The sequence below is a fragment of the Lissotriton helveticus genome, chromosome 4_1 (genome assembly GCF_964261635.1).
Source record: "Lissotriton helveticus chromosome 4_1, aLisHel1.1, whole genome shotgun sequence".
Taxonomy (NCBI): domain Eukaryota; kingdom Metazoa; phylum Chordata; class Amphibia; order Caudata; family Salamandridae; genus Lissotriton; species Lissotriton helveticus.
Genome location: NC_136063.1, coordinates 764,073,211 through 764,091,959, shown reverse-complemented (window position 1 = coordinate 764,091,959; position 18,749 = coordinate 764,073,211).

The following is an 18,749-nucleotide window of genomic DNA, read 5'->3' as shown; positions in this document are numbered from 1 at the left end:
ACATTTCGGGGGCTTAATTAGTTGTTTAGAAGGCAATTTTTCAGTTAATACAGCCCCTGTTAAGGCTCCCGCTACTTTCTGCCCAGAGCTTACTACAGACCCACTGTTACCTTTAATTTCACTGCTGAACTCCCCGCCGGTGAATCAATCTTAACAGTTTTACCAGCTCTGGTAGTCTGGCCGTTCTTGGGGGCCATTCCCTCGTTTGTAGTCCCGGCACCCGCCTCTTCGTCATGCCCTAGGAAAACCGTGAATGACAAAACAACATACTAATGGATGAAGCTTGGCTGAAAACGCCTGTAATTAACTATGTTTTAATTTTGGAAAAAGGGGGTGGTGATGGACAGAGTTTCTGAATGATGCAGAATACTCTTACCAAGTCAAGAGATCATGGTTTTAATCCATCACCTATTTTTTAGCTCATTGCACCATCCCAGCTCAGAACCTGGCTATATGCAAATTAGTCTGTTCCTGTCCCAGTGCATGATGGGAACAGGGCAAACCAAACTACCAAGCCAATTCTTATACTGGGAAGGAGACAAGCTTCCGGGGACCGGTTTCTGGCATCACAGCCTTCGTCGGCCCGGCTTGCTTGAATCCTGATGGTGCAATGAGCAAGGGACTCACGTCTGAGTATACCCTCCCACACATAGTGTGGATAAAATCGATTTTGGAAAAAGGGGGTGGTGATGGACAGAGTTTCTGAATGATGCAGAATACTCTTACCAAGTCAAGAGATCATGGTTTTAATCCATCACCTATTTTTTTAGCTCATTTCACCATCCCAGCTCAGAACCTGGCTATATGCAAATTAGTCTGTTCCTGTCCCAGTGCATGATGGGAACAGGGCAAACCAAACTACCAAGCCAATTCTTATACTGGGAAGGAGACAAGCTTCCGGGGACCGGTTTCTGGCATCACAGCCTTCGTCGGCCCGGCTTGCTTGAATCCTGATAGTGCAATGAGCAAGGGACTCACGTCTGAGTATACCCTCCCACACATAGTGTGGATAAAATCGATTTTGGAAAAAGGGGGTGGTGATGGACAGGTCATGCACTGGGACAGGAACAGACTAATTTGCATATAGCCAGGTTCTGAGCTGGGATGGTGCAATGAGCTAAAACACAGGTGAGGGATTAAAACCATGATCTCGTGACTTGGTAAGAGTATTCTGCATCATTCAGAAACTCTGTCCATCACCACCCCCTTTTTCCTAAATCGATTTTATCCACACTATGTGTGGGGGGGTATACTCAGACGTGAGTCCCTTGCTCATTGCATCATCAGGATTCAAGCAAGCCGGGCCGACGAAGGCTGTGATGCCAGAAACCGGTCCCCGGAAGCTTGTCTCCTTCCCAGTATAAGAATTGGCTTGGTAGTTTGGTTTGCCCTGTTCCCATCATGCACTGGGACAGGAACAGACTAATTTGCATATAGCCAGGTTCTGAGCTGGGATGGTGCAATGAGCTAAAAAACAGCTGATGGATTAAAACCATGATCTCTTGACTTGGTAAGAGTATTCTGCATCATTCAGAAACTCTGTCCATCACCACCCCCTTTTTCCTAAATCGATTTTATCCACACTATGTGTGGGAGGGTATACTCAGACGTGAGTCCCTTGCTCATTGCACCATCAGGATTCAAGCAAGCCGGGCCGACGAAGGCTGTGATGCCAGAAACCGGTCCCCGGAAGCTCGTCTCCTTCCCAGTATAAGAATTGGCTTGGTAGTTTGGTTTGCCCTGTTCCCATCATGCACTGGGACAGGAACAGACTAATTTGCATATAGCAAGGTTCTGAGCTGGGATGGTGCAATGAGCTAAAAAAAACAGGTGATGGATTAAAACCATGATCTCTTGACTTGGTAAGAGTATTCTGCATCATTCAGAAACTCTGTCCATCACCACCCCCTTTTTCCTAAATCGATTTTATCCACACTATGTGTGGGAGGGTATACTCAGACGTGAGTCCCTTGCTCATTGCACCATCAGGATTCAAGCAAGCCGGGCCGACGAAGGCTGTGATGCCAGAAACCGGTCCCCGGAAGCTTGTCTCCTTCCCAGTATAAGAATTGGCTTGGTAGTTTGGTTTGCCCTGTTCCCATCATGCACTGGGACAGGAACAGACTAATTTGCATATAGCCAGGTTCTGAGCTGGGATGGTGCAATGAGCTAAAAAACAGTGATGGATTAAAACCATGATCTCTTGACTTGGTAAGAGTATTCTGCATCATTCAGAAACTCTGTCCATCACCATCCCCTTTTTCCTAAATCAATTAACTATGTTTTATACATAACTGTAGAAAAATCAAAAGGTCTTGACTAACACAGACCTAAAAAAGCCAATTGGTTTACCATTGGCCACCAGCCTCTTGCCTCAGCTAATCCATTTTTGTAAAAATCGTCTTAAAATAGAGAGGCTTGCGCAGACAGACGGACAGGCTTGCACAGACAAACAGAGAGGCTTGCACAGATAGGCAGGCTTGCACAGACAGACAGAAAGGCTTAGTCAGACAACTAGAAAGAGTTACACACATAGACAGACAGGCAGACAGACATTGAGGTTTGCACAGACAGAGAGGCTTTCACAGACAGACAGGGAGTCCCACACAGACAGACAGTTAGATTTGCAGAGATAGAGTTGCAAAGGTAGATGGAGAAACAGATAAAGTTGGAAAGGTAGATGGATGGATCAACAGACAGATAGATTTGCAAATGTACATGGACAGACAGACAGGACAAGAAACTGGAATAATTAAGTGGCAGAATTAAAATTACTAATATATTAGTTAAATATCTATAAAAGTAGGACACACAAGAACACAGAAAGCACACTAGAAAGCCGTATAAACAGGACATATTCACTATATAGGTTTACAAATGGAACTGTAGCCCTCAATTAGAATATATGCTAGGATAACACACAGGAGTGCAGATAGAAATGCACTTCATTGAGTGCATACTGACAAAAATGACAACTTAATTAAAGCATTTTTTTAAATGAAATTTGGGATGCTGAGAAGTAGTCAGAAAAAAAGGCCTCTCCGAAAGGAATTTACAACAACAGTAACATGTGATAGGAACTGATAAAGCTGGAATGTGCCCTGCGCTCCACAATGGAAGAGCTGGTAGAAAGTCCCCTCCTATCGTATCAAACTCTACTCACAAAGGCAACACCAGAGTAATTAAGTAAAAACAAAAACACTGGCACTGAAGAGAACTACCTTTTGTGTGCATGTGCACCTTGTGACGAGCAAAACGCACACACTCAAAGTGAAGTTACTCAGTGGCTCAAGTGGGCTGACCCTCTGCCTCATGCTGTATGCTGTAATAGCCTGAAGAAAAATGTGAATGACACACCAACAGACCAATGGATGAAGACAACTGGCCTAAAGCCCCTTTAAATAAGTACTATATACATATATTTTATTAAAATTCAAAAGGTCTTTGCTAAAGCCAGACCTAAAAAAATCATTAGCTAAGGCAAGAGGCTGGTAGCCAATGCCAGACCCTTTTCACTTTGTGTTTATTTTAGGTCTGGTGTTAGCCGAGATCTTTTGATTTAACTAAAAGTATCGATATGAAATGTTAGTTATGGGTTTTCCGCCAATCTTTTGTTATTTTCTTCACATTTTTCTTACATCCACTCCAGCATACATCATGGGGCAATGGGTCAGCCCACTGTAGCCATTGGCAGACTTCACTGTGCGTTGTGGCACACTGCCCTTTTATAAGGAGCACATCCACACAGAAAGTAGTTCCCTTCACGGACAGGCACTACTTTGTAACGTGTTGTGTTTGAACCCAAAAAAAGGTATTCGGACAAAATATCAAGTAAAAACGAATAAGATGCAGAAATATCGAGTTTTTAATATCGTGATCCACAAATATCATGATGCAGGAAAATCATTGACAAGAATATCGATTTTCTAAGGTAAGGAATATCGATGTCAAAAATATCTGTTGTTAATATCATTTATTAAAATATCTATATTGTTAATATCAGTGTTAAAAATATCTTTGTTAATACCATTTACAAAAATACTGTTGATAACGTTTTGTAATTATTTTTATGGACTTTAGTATATGTTTTAATTGTATGTTATAAATTGTATAATTATTGTTCATGTTTTTCTAATATAGGGGCCGATTAGGATCGTGGACGGACTTTGTCCGTCTGCCATCCTGTCGTGGCAAGGGACCGTCCGCCATAATGGCGGAGGTCCCGTGCTCCCGAGCTCCGAATTAGGATGCACCCGCCACAGTGGCGGGTACATCCCGCATTTTTAACATTGCGGCGGGCGGCGCTGAAAGCACCGCCCGCCGCAATGCTAAAAAGGCATGTTGTGTGTTTCAAAGCACAAAATGACAGGCACCGCGCGGTGCCTGCCATGTTGTACTTTGAAATCCAGGGGCGTACCAAAGGTGCCCCCCATGTGCATCCCCCCTTCACCCTGGGGGCCCGCAACGGGCCCCCAAAGCAATGACCATATGCCTTTCTGTGGCGGCATTGCCACCACGGAAAGGCATTCCCATAAGCCCATCCTAATATGGCTGGCGGTGTCTGATAGACACTGCCACCATATTAGACCTTTTCCACCACGGTCGCAGGGCGACCACGGCGGAAAAGCGGCGGACGGTCTTCCCCCACAGGCATCCTAATGTGGCGGGGGTCATTTCAGGGAGGATGGCAGACGGATTGCCCCTGCCGGGCCGGCGGTGGCTACCGCCGGCCCGGCGGTCATCCTTCCGTCTGCCATCGTAATCGACCCAATAGTTTGTACATTTTTAGTTGTTTAATTTAGTTTAATAGTTTATTGTAATTTTTAGTGTTGCAACGGGTTGTGGGTTTTGTAGGGGCATAGGGTGAGAAGTGATTTAATTATAATTAATAAATAATTATTTAATTGATTATTTCAATTGTGCAATTAATTTATTTTTAGGTTACGTTTTAGGTGCGGGTTGGGGGTTTGTAGGGGTACATGGTGGGAAGTTAATTCATTATAATGAGTTAATCATTACTTTTTTATTATTAATGTTTTAATTGATAATTATGCACATTGTGTTATTTAATTTTTTAAGTTATGTTTTAGGTGCATTATTATTAATTATGTAATTGATAATTATGTAAATTGTGAAATTAGAATATTTTTTAATTATATGTCAGGTGCGGGTTTTTGTTTTTAGGATGACAGGGTATGAAGTTATTTAAGAAATAATTTATTGATAATTCTTACTTTATTATTATTTATTTAATTGTTAAGTATTGTTAATTGTGAATTTATCATATTTGTTAAGTTATATTTTAGGTGTGTGTCTTTCAGTTTGCAGAGGAATGGGGGAAGTTATTTAAGTAATCATAACTAAAAAAATGTGTTTATTAAAAAAGATGTTATTATGTTAGTTGTGTTATACTTTGTTTATTTCTATAACATTTTAATTGTTGGCTGTTATGTTTGTGGGAATATAGTGTGTTTTTTAAATTACATTAATAATTTTGTGTTAATTGATGATAATTATAAAAAAATGTAATTGTTATTTTTTTGATTTGTGGTAAAATTAAGACGTTTTATTTTTATATTTAGACTTTTATACTGTAGGGTATTTAATAGAGTTGTTAAAATATGATATTTATTTAAAGTGAAGTACTCCCTCTGTACTGTACCAGTAAATATAGTGGGAATAGTAAATTTGACCCCCTTCTGAGTCAAACGCTTTCCATACTGTTGCACCCACCGGTGTAGGAATAGTTAATTTAACCTTTCTTGATTCCAATACTTTTCCTACTGTTGCACCTACTGGAGTGAGTATAGTAAATTTAACCCCTCCTGATTCCAACGCTTTCCCTACTGTTGCACACACTGGAGTGGGAATAGTAAATTGTACCCCTCCTGAGTCTAATGCTTTCCCTACTGTTGCACCCACCGAAGTGGAGCTAGCAAATTTTACCCTTTCGGAGTCTAACGACTTCCCTACTGTTACACCAACTTGAGTTAGAATTGTAAATTTTACCCCTCCTGAATCCAACACTTTCCATACTGTTGCACCGACTGATGTGGGAATAGTTAATTTAACCTTTCCTGAGTCCAACGCTACATCCGAATCATTGCGAACCGTACGAATATTAAGGGTAAATCCATACGACATCGACCCACACAGTGAACCGTACGATTCGTAAACATGCCGTACGACCCGCCAAGTACGATCCAGACCGGGGAATGAGTACGCGATTCGTACGGTAAACGTCACGTATGAGCAATTCGTACGGAGGGCAACAGTATCACATACGCACCGTACCCCTAAAATCAAGGGGTGAATGCACAGGGTGTACGCACCGTACACCTACGACCTTGGGGTGTACGAACCGTACCCCTACATCAAGGGGTGAATGCACAGGGTGTACGCACCGTACACCTATGATCATGGGGTGTACACAAAGGGACATACGCACCGTACCCCTGAAATACAGGGGTATATGCACCGTACCCCGATGCACCGTACCCGTGCAATCATGGGGTGTACGCACTGTACCGGGGGGGGGTCCGTTTCGTACGCATTTCGAGGCGAAATCTGCTTTTACAGACGTTTTAAGCTCCCGTAGAAAAAGAGTCGTACGGCGTGTTGTCGATACGATTCGTACTTGCTGGGTCGGAAAATGCTGCTTTGATCCGTACGGACATCGCGTACTGCGCGTTCCAAATGCGATTCGTACGGATTAGTGAGTTGTACGGTCTTCCGTATGATTCGTACGGAGGACTGCTTTGGGTACACATCGTACTACTTTGTACGTACGGGTACGATTCTGCATACGATTCGTATGGGAAAAAAGCTCCGTACGGCTATTGGGAGGGTATTTTACCGAATCGGAATCGACCCCCTATTATGTGTTTATGTATTTCATTTAATATTTTTACATATATGTATATATAATTGTATGTAATGTTTTACATATTTTTATTAAAACGTATTTTTATTTATTGTTTCCTGTTTTATGTATAATTAAATGTGAAATATTTAACTTTTTTGCAGTTTGTCACATTTATTAATTATTTGGATGTGTATGTAAAAAACAATATATCGTTAGTTTGGTATACTTAAAATCATTAAAAAACTAAAATATAAATGATAGTTATTTCTTTTAAATAATGTTATATTATATATTTCTATACATAGAGATACATTCATATATATCTGTTTGTTTAAATATGTTTATATATATATTTGTTTAAAGATTACTAAAACATATTTAATTTACAATACAATACATTTTGTTATGTTAAAATCTTTAATATTTACTTTAACTATATATATAAATATATATTAAAACAATATTGTATTTCTTTTTTCAACATTACGTAAAACATTATTTTTTTCTGATATTTTTGTACATACAGAAAAACAATATTTTTGTGATCGATAGTTTATCTAAATATTTCTTTATCAAGATATTTTTGGTTTCGATAATTTGTCAGTGAGCCAAAAAAAATTGGTATTAGCAAAAGTTTTTCTTTTTTCTTTTATTAAAAGAGCCCAGCAGCCTCTTCAACAATAAGGTATTGAAAAAAAATGCTATCACATACAAGCAACTGCTGCCTTAGTTTTAGTTTAGTTTCGTTTTTAAATTTATAGTGCGCAACAGATACCCAAAAAGGGTTTCCCGGCGCATAGGACGGATCAAGACGGAGAGAACAGGTGGACAGGACAGTTACTTGTCGAAAAGCCACGTTTTTAATGACTTGCAAAACTGTGTGTAATTAGCTTTGTTGCGCAGTATTGTGGGTAGAGAGTTCCAGATTGCGGGACCAAGATAGGAAAAGGCCTTGCCGCTCATCTGGGCTAGTTTGAATTTAGGGACACTGAGCCTCCCTTGGGTGGCAGAACAGAGATTTCGCGAGGGAAGGTAAGGACTGACCAAGGACTGGAGATAACGAAGAGCACAACAGGAAAGCCTGTCTAGGGTAGCTGTGCGCATTACAAATTCAATTAAAAATTAATAATATTAATAATAATAATTTTATGCATGTAACTCAGTGCCTTAAATTTTATTTTATTCTCAATTTTAAGCAAGTGCAGCTTGCGTCTGTAGGTCGAGATGGAAGTGGCTTTTGGGACTCTGCACAGAAGTCTAACAGCGGCATTTTGTACCATCTGTAGCCTATGGACTACTGATTTATTCAACCCCGGGTAAAGGATATTTCCATAATCATGTCTAGATGTTATTAGGGCATTGACTACGGTTTTTCTGGTGGATTCCGGTAGCATCCAACAGATTTTCCTTAACCATTTGAGAATGGTGAAGCAGGTTGCTGCAACTTTGATGGATTGAGGATGCATGCTAAGTGAGTCATCAATTGTGATGCCCAGATTTTTGACTTGGGAGAAAGAAGATGGAAGATTACCCATTTCGTTTGGCCAATGTTGGGGGTTCCATAGATCTTTTTTCTTTCCCAATACCAGAATCTCCGTTTTCTCTCCATTTAGCTTGAGAAAATGTTGCTGCATCCAGAAAACTATTTTGTTTAAGCTAGCTTTGAGAGTAGATGGAGCATTAGTTTTGTGAGAGGACAGGGAGAAGATGATTTGAGAATCGTCGGCATAGGAAAAAAGGGATAGTCCTGATTTTTCTGCTACCTCAGCCAGTGGTCTAACATAGAGATTAAATAACAAGGGGCTGAGGATAGAGCCCTGAGGAACCCCATGGGCAAAAGAGTGGGTTTCAGAGCAGGCTGAGTGTGAGAAGACCTGGAAGGTACGTTTTGCAAGAAAGGCAGTGAGCCAGTTTAAGGCAAGTCCCCATATGCCTTGTGACAGGAGTGTGTTAATTAGCACAGTATGTGACACCATATCAAAAGCACTAATCAGATCTAGTAAAATGAGCGCTACGGTGTCTCCGTTGTCCAGATGTTGACGTATGTTTTCCGTGTCCCCTAGTAAGGTGGTTTCAGTTGAAAAGCCCGCTCTGAAGCCTGACTGGGAGGGATGAGGAAGACCATGTGTTGTTACAAAAAAGTTGAGGTGTTGGTAGATGTGTCTTTCTAAAACAAATTTTTGCCTTGAAAGTTCTCCTGCGGAACTCTTGTAATGTATTCCTATAGGTTCTGTATCGATCCCCCTATTCCTGACCCTGTTCTGATTAATAATTAACTAGCAGCCATCCCACGGTGCAAAAACCGTTATCTGATTAAGCCACACCACGGCACAGAAACGTGTTATCTGATTAGGTCATAACGCATGCCATCTAATTAGACAAGCGCTATTCCTCCAGCCCCTGATAAGGCATACGGAGTTCTCAAAACAAATCAAACCTATGACAACCTGGGAAAATCCCTACGGCCAATTTTTCTCTCCAGTATGGACAGCAGATTTTTTCACAATCCCCAAAATATGTTTTTTTTGCAATTTTTCGGGACACTTATCTTCTGCTTAAAGTAGAAACTATTCTTAGAGAACTGAATTTCTATTTTAGGAACTTTAGAGACATTAGCTGCCCTCTGACATGTTCATGGATATTTTATTTTGTGATGAAATGGTCTCGCATTTTTTTTCTTCTGTATTAAGAGCCATTTCATGTGTTATTTTCACATTTTATTAATAATGATGTATGAATATGCGTGATTAATTTAGCATTTCTCTACTGCTTGAGTGCATATGGTGCATATGATTATTTTTTTCTCGTATATTACATACTTTCGAAATGCATATAAATGTATTTTGGGGTGGTACGGTATACACATACACTACTGTATATTTACTATGCCTAGATTTGTTAATATGGACATAGTCTACGTGGAGTGGGTGTAATGTATTCCTATAGGTTCTGTATCGATCCCCCTATTCCTGACCCTGTTCTGATTAATAATTAACTAGCAGCCATCCCACGGTGCAAAAACCGTTATCTGATTAAGCCACACCACGGCACAGAAACGTGTTATCTGATTAGGTCATAACGCATGCCATCTAATTAGACAAGCGCTATTCCTCCAGCCCCTGATAAGGCATACGGAGTTCTCAAAACAAATCAAACCTATGACAACCTGGGAAAATCCCTACGGCCATTGTTTTGATTTCACAGAGAACTTCAGTAAAGAATGTGCTAACGACCAGTTCGTATGACATCCTTATTGACGTATCTATGTCCATCCTTACGTCAATCTCGGCACCTTACAGGTATAAATATTACTGACATTGCCTTAAGCAAACACACGCGGTGGTGACGAGATCGGAGCAGCGAGACTTGCCGAAGAGGCCAGCACACAGCGAAGCCCACTGCCCCGCCTTCCTGACGCGCTGAGAACGAGACGCTGCTTTTTCTCCTGCCGAGAAATCCAGCTCCGGCGCTTCCAAGCGGCCCTCGCAGGCAGCTGGAATATCAAGACCAGAGACGAGAGATACCAGCCCTCAACCATTCTAGATCTCAGGTACAGAACTGAACAACCCCTTGCAGAGAATTCTTGAGTCAGTCACTTGGCAAAACAAACTTAACTTAAACTGCTACTTATCTACTCCCGCCCACGTATTATGCTTAGGTCAGGTACACTGGGGTAGGCGTAGTTAGAAGCACCAGTTGAGTACGATTAGTCAAATGTATATATGTAAGTATCTATTTTATCCATTTTAAATATCATATGGCTTAGAAACCATATCAATGCTTTTACAGTATTATTTTATACTTCTGCTTTTATTGTATGCACTTTACTTAACCATAAGTATTGCAATAATATCGATTCATTTCTCTTGTACGAGAAAAGAGACTGATCAATAAATAACATCTTTTATTGAACACGCCCGTCTCTTCCTTTTCTCTACAATCTGGTGAAACTAAGAATGCACTGAACTGACTGAGTAAAATAAGTTGTCTTTTGTTTTCACACGACTCTAGAGATACACTCTTGATTAGGGGAGAGCAAAGTTGTCATGTTCTATGGTTGTAAGAAACTAAATCCCTTCTTGTCTATCCAGGGAGGTTCAACTCCTCCTTGCCTATTCGAGAAAGTTTCTAGTGAACTCTGAGCTAGCTGGCAAACACAAAACTTTAAGTCTAATATCGTCAGTAGAAGACCTAGTTAACCTCTGCCCTAGGTCTATACTATTGAAGGTATTATTCCAATGCGCAGAGCCTATTGGGATAATAGGAACTACACTACATGGCGCCCAAACGTTTGGATAGGCGATAAAACTAACGCAAGACATTAGAGTAACTCAGTCGTGCTTTTTCACACAGAACCCCTTTTTTCCCATAATACTCCAAAGACGTCTAGAGTGGGTGAAAGGTCATATCCGCCAAACCTCGCAGGAGGAGACTCCTATGTATGGTTCTTGGTTTAGTCAACGTTGAAGGATACACTGTTCCAAAATATTGTGCATCTAATCTTTGTTTCCATAAGAAACCTGATCTGCAAACAAACAGAATAACCTTCCTGTCGGTAAAATGGTAGACAGTGATGAAGAAAGAGAGACAGCTAGAATAGCAGCTGAACTCGTAGCAGCTGATAATACTATGCAAGAAGCAGACCCGGATATAATACTCATCCCGGTCAACAAAAGGAAATCTGTAACTTTAAAACTTATAGAAAATGGACTGACACCTAGAGGTGGCACAGTCATATTCGTAATAGAGGCACACGAATATCGGCAGACAGAGGTATTCTATTCATGGATAAACTTTCCAGCAGCTAATGCTGTAACAAAGGTCTTCCACTATTACAAAACAGAGGAACCTCCTGATGAGTACATTCCTTTCGAGGAGGTGGAAGTACCACTCAAATTCCAAGAGCACCTGCTCTTGTTTAATGGCGCCCTAAAACATAATAATCACATCACCAGGCTCGGTCCACTAGGTAGACCAGGAGCAACGTGGCCGGTCCTAGCCGGATACACACCACATCCAGACATTGAAGAAATGCCTGCACCAGAACTTTTAATACAGCTAAAACAACTAATCAAAATACATAGACAATTAGTCCAATATGTAATGCGGACTTTAACAGTCCAACCAGCAATTAAAATTCCACAGCTGACCCCTCATCAGGGTAACACAAATAAAATTACACCACTGAACATACAGTCCTGTCTAGGTAAAGTACCCGCAAAACGGGAACAAATACCTTTCTGGCTAGCACAAAAAATCACTCAAATAGAGGCGGTGTTTCCAGACACCACCCCGGTAGAAAAACACAGGATTCTGACTATCTGTCTTCCAATGGGAATCGCACCACACGTGGAGGACTGTGACACTTGGGGTACAGTCTTTGCTTCCATATACACAAAAACACATGGTGTACCATCCATGTCAGTAATACCAGATGTGCTAAAACAAATTCAAGATGAATACGGTCCAGAACCCGCTTTAACTCTTGGTATGAAATTACTGAAAGACTTCAAGCAGGTCTCGGCTATATTATTAGCCAACATAAAGGGAGAAGCAGCAAACGTGGCGATCCGCCAAAGGTTAAAAGAGACATATATAGCAGACCAACCAACTGAAATTGCCAGAATCATAGAGAAATCCTATGAAGAACTAGGAAGAGATAGTCTGGGTGGAATACCGGTAAAACCTCAACTGATTGAAAGTCCTGAAAAGGTATTTATTAAAAATAATTTAAACACTCAAAAAAAGAGCTGGGATGGAAACAAACAATCCAATCCTAAAGAAAAAAGATTCCAGTCCAGAGGAAGGTCTCCTCGGCGGAGAGAAAGATATCCGAACCAAGGACGCAGGTCTCCCCAAAGTGAGCCCTCTGGGAAAAAATACAACCTTAGAAATAGGGATAATATAAAGAAACCTGATAGATATCAAGATAATGATACACGTCCCTCTCAATCTTTTCAGACTTCCTCGCAGAAATCGGAAAGAAGAGGACGATCAGAACAAAGGAAAGAGCACGTCAAGTCCAAAGACAAAGAACCTGCTCATCTGAATAAAAAATTACAATTTCCAAAAAAGAAGGTAGCCAGTATTAAAGTAATCAATAATGCCGAGAATACTGAGGACACAGCTGAAAAACGGAGAATGGGCTCAGACAATGCTAGACAGCGCAGCAGAAGTGAGCATAGCTCGCAAAGTCCTTATGAATCATCTGGAGACAGTGGACACAAATGAATATATTCAAGTGGAAACTGCAGACACCAGAGTTAGCAAACCTCACAAAATAATGAAATAACATTACGTATAGAGGGGGATAAGACTAGAAAAATAAGGGGTTTATTTTGGGATAATCTCTCCAAGGGCTATGACATCCTTCTAGCTGAAAAAGACTGGCCACCCGAGTTTGTCAGGGACTGCCCTCATGGCGAAGAAATAATTATGCCGGCCTTCTCAAATCAAATTCCAATTCATAAAAAATATACACTTGCAAGAAAGTGGGCAGTAGCTCTAGCTCCTGCTTTATATAAAAATCATGTAGGATGGGATAAGGACTCTCCTCCTCATAAAATCCAGTTAAAATCACAACCTACTGCACAGAGGCAGTACCCAATTAAGCAAAAAGCTAAAAAACAGGTAAAAGAGATCCTAGATCAACTTGAATACCAGGGGGTGATTGAAACTTGCACCTCACAAATGAACAATCCTTTGTTTCCTGTCTCCAAACCAGACAACTCATATCGTCTAGTTTTGGATTACAGACACCTTAACTCATGTTGCAAAACTTTTGCAGTGCAAAACTCGCATAGTGCTGCACTAATGAATAACATAGTGCGCAAAAAATACAAAACAACATTAGACATCTCTAATGTATTCTTTTGTCAAAATATAGCACCAGAGAGCAGATATTTGACTGCGTTCTCGGTAAATGGCTCGCAAAAAAGTTTCTGCCGTTTACCCCAGGGGCACAAGAACAGCCCAGGATTATTCTCAACGAGAGTAACAGAATTACTACAAACATACGATGACGAGGCATTATCATATGTCGACGACATTTACCTAACAGATGATGACTTGGATACTCACTTGAAGAGAGTGAACACCATAATACTTGGGTTCGCAGCAGAGGGTTACAAATTCAACTTTAAAAAATCAAGAATTGCCCATCTAACAGTCCTGTTTTTAGGATATGAATTATCAAGTGAAGGCAAAAGCCTGGCTGACAATTTCCTAGAGAAATGTGCTGTACTCCAAGCTCCTAGAACACTAAAAAACTTACAATCAATTCTAGGCTTCCTAAATTTCGGAAGAACATACATTGCAAATTACGCAGAAAGGGTCAAACCCCTTTATGATCTAATAAAACCAGATTTTAAAAGAATCAATTGGACTCAAAAACACACAGAAATTTTGAGATCTTTACAAACAGACATGTTAGTTAAAACAAAATTAGAAACACGTGATAACACACGCAATCTTGTGATTCGAGTCATCCCAGGAAGATGCGGATTCACATACCTGACCTCTAATGAGGGAGAAAAGGTACCAATTGCATACAAATCACACTTGTACACAAAGGCTGAAATGAAATTTAGTCCAACGGAAAAAATTCTGACCGCGGTACAGACTGCTGTAGCAAAGGAGCGGGCCCTAGCACAAGGTAAACGAATAATCATCGTGACACCGATACCAGCCCTGGAGGCGGTAACAAAGGCAAGCATTCTGAATGCTAAAGCACTCCATCCAAGGTGGATACAGTGGGCTAACTCTCTTGCTGCAACAGACGTGGTATACGAATTTGATCCCAATTTAAAAACACAAGAATTTCTCCAATATGAATTTGAATGTCCTCCGCCGACCGAAATTCTGCCTCTAGAACATTACGGCTGTATAATATATACAGACGGATCAGCACAACCCGCAGTGGGGGGTAAACAAGCTTACAGTGCTGCGTGCGCGATTGTTAAAGGTCGCTGGCACGAAGGGAAATTTAAACCAGCGGTCACTAAAACACAATCTCTAGGAGATTGTACAGCTCAGCGAGCTGAACTACTGGCATTCCAGATGGCGCTTGAAAATACCGATCGAGAATTCCCCACACTCATAGTGTGCGATTCGTATTATTGCGTTCAGTCTTACAATGAATACTTGCAGATCTGGCTTCAGAATGGTTTTAAGGATGCAAAAGGAGGCACAATCAAGCATAAAATGCTTTGGGAACAAGTAGTACATTTGCAAAAAGAACTACCAAAGACTCACGTGATACATACACTGAGTCATCAACGTGATGGCGTTCACGTTGCAGGGAATTCATTGGCTGATGAGGCCGCGAAGGCAGCTGTGCAAACGGCTTCCGTAGCTGCCATCACACGGTCGAAAACAAAAATAGACAGCGATATATTACAAGCTGTCAGCGCTACAGAAAAAGATTCGATAGAAACACTCCCGAAAGGCTTTCCAGTGAAGTATTCATATATAACTGATACAAACAATGTTCCGTTTGCTCGAATCCCTGGAGTGGGGGATAGGGCAATTCCAAACATGGAACATAGGTTAGGACTAATCATAGCGGCACACGAAGGACTTGCTTCTGTACATGCTGGCGTCTCAGCCACAGTATCGTTATTAAAACAGAGATACTGGTGGCCACAAATGAGAAGACAAACACGGAACTATGTTCTAGAATGTGAAATATGTCAAAAAATGAAAGTATCAACAGTGAGACGACCAGCGCAGACGCCCCTTCTAATCTCGGATAAACCATTAGCCTGTGTTTACCTGGACCACTGTGGTCCCTTACAAAGGGATGGTAACTATAAATATATCTTGGTTGCAGTGGATTCATGCACGAGATTCATATGGATGTGGCCCCAGCGATCGGCTGACACCAGAACTGTTATAAAAGATTTGCGAGTCTTTATCGGCACATACGCAATTGGCATGCTGCATTCTGACCAGGGTCCTGCTTTCAGCTCTAGAGCTTATAAGGAGGCCATGACCAGCATGGGCATTGCATTGCGGTATTCTTGTCCATTTCATCCTGAGGGAAACGGAATTGTAGAAAGAAAAAACCGTGACATAAAGCAATCTATAACAGCGAAGGTATTAGGTTCGGGAGCTGGGTGGGTCAAACATCTAATAAGTGTCCAACGTAGTCTAAATAACCTGCCAAGAAATTCTCTGAGGGGATTCAGTCCGTACGAATTATTGTTTGGAACTAGAATGATGGTCTTAGATCTTGACAGTCAGACTTCAGTGGTTAAAGAAAAAAGCTTTGATATCAAAGATCGTTTGGCTATTTTGCAGGACTTAAACGAAACAAGGAAAGACCTGAGCAACATAAAGTTGAAACAACAGCCAACGACCACTGAAGAAAAACCACCTGTCCCAGCAAGACCTGTCTGGATTCCAAAAGTCGGGGATCTAGTCAGAGAAAAGATCGCGGTAAAGAAGGAATTTGGGCCTTCTTACAGAAAAGCAGTTCCTGTCTTGTCTATCAACGGGACAAGATCAGTAGTACTACCGCCCCTTGCTGGTAAAAAGGAGAACAGAGTTGTATCAATCGACCTGATAAAACCACAATCATGTGGCCGATAACAAACAGTAGGCCAAGTGGACTCCCGATAAGTAGTAGAACACCAAGATTTGCTACAAACACAGATGTTCAATCTAAGAGGCTACTCACATTTGAAATGCCAACAGAACAACAACAAGGACTATGCAACAATGCTATGGAACTTAAACCTCTAAAAACCCAAATAAAAACATTTAGCAGAGACACGCCAATCTACAATGAAGTAACAAATGACTATGCTGCTGCAACAAAACACGCTAATAAAGCAAACAGTAATCCTGAAGCAATAGGAACAATAGACAGAACGGCATCTGGTTACTTCATCAACTTCAATGATTCATCTGAAGATCTGAGTGAATCAAAGGAACAAACATCAACAAAAATCTTTAAAGATAAAGCTAAGGAACTTTTTCAACATCTGAAAGAAACCTATCTGATTTCTCCATGGATTGAATTCTGGGTGGCCTTAGGTGCACTTATCCTCATACTTTGGCTCATCATGGTACTATGTTTGGGACATTTCATTGAGGGAAAATATGCTAAAATGGACACAGCAAGCCAGAAAATCAACTTGGTCCTCAAACCACACACGTCTTCACACGTCGAGAAAAGAGAACTTTCTTCAGTCAACTTCACAGCCAATCCTATACCCGGTGGGGTAGCATGGGACAATACTGATTATGAAATCTATGGTCCGGTTGAAATCCTGAAGTATCCACATCAAATCAAGATCTCATTGAGTGACTTTGTAAAACCAAGCTCAGTTGCAGATGATTGGGACGTTGAAAGCATTAATAATATGATGTCTGACCTAGTGATGTCTGCTAAATTTACAAAACATGATTATTTGCAGGGTTCGTCTAATTATGATAAAATGTTCTGCTATAATCACTATAGTAATCATTATCTGCATAAATCTGCACAACCTAGAAATGTCTTAAATTATAATCAATGGGAACACTGTGCAACCCCTCCAAAAGGTAGCTCAAGAACTTTTTATGACAAATATTCATATTTTTCAGGGTTCAACACAAGTAATGCAGAAACATTTTATTTCAAATTATCGAATAAGACAGGTACAAAGACCATGCTTACAAATACTAAATTGATATATTCAGACTCATTTTTTGAGCAAATGAGTACATTTGGTTTTGATTACTGGGAAAAAAATGTTGAAGTAAAAAGTGTTTGGGGTACAAAGGAATGGCAAGTACAAGGTATAGAATCATTGTTTAGAGCCTGCATGATCCCAGAACAAATTATATTTTTGAATGACACTGTCCAACAAACTACCTGTCTTGGCCTAGCCAAAATCAAAGACTTAAACAAACCGTCTATTCCAAAGCCAACAATGAACGGTAATATATCTATAGATGAGGAGATAGACGTAAACCATATATTAAGCCAAAACAGAACACATCCTGATTGGAAACAGTGGTTGATCTGGCCCACAGATACTAATAACTGTCAAGACAGATTCCCAGGGATAATTACCACGTACAGTGTGGGCAAGCTCTGCCTTCAATGGCTACAAACATCCACACTGGCAGAAATTAAGCAACACCTAACTTTACTTACTGATGGTGCTGACTTGCGTGATTTCATTATGGGACCGCGCAAACAGCGTCAAAAACGCTTCATAGCCGCTTCTGTATATGCAGCTTATAACGAAGCCTGGAAAATAACTCAAATTGAAACGTCAGAGAGAATACGGGAAATTGACCGTATTAATTTGGAAAAATCACTTTCTGTAGTTGACAATGGGTTAATGACTCTGTCCTCCAGAATATACTCTTTGGACAGCATTGTGTCTTCAGCAATCGACATAATATCGCAAGACTTACTGTTGTTACAACACGGTCAGTCCCAATTGCGTTCTATTGTACAGATTGGCTGGACGTTACAAAATCTGCGTTCAGGCTATGTGCCTTGGGGTTTAATCAACACGACGTCACTATTCAATATCTTTAACCTTACTGATAAATAAATCAGTATGGCACAGAAGGGTGCTGATTATACAATCCTGAGCATTGAGAAACTCGAGAGATTACCATTGACAATGTCAGAACGACCTGTCAGTGAATGGATAATACATGGGATAATTAATATTCCAATATCTACTTTCAGGTTTCAATACTGCCAAAAATATATACAGGCTGGCATGTACGAAAAATTGGGTAAAGGGTACATTAAGTCAACATGGAACTTGCCCTATTCACATGCATGTGTCAGTAATAAAGGCCAGAAAGTGTTTCTTAGTGGCAATAATTGTGCGATGTCACTAAGCGGTACACTTCTGTGTAATGGTATTAGTTT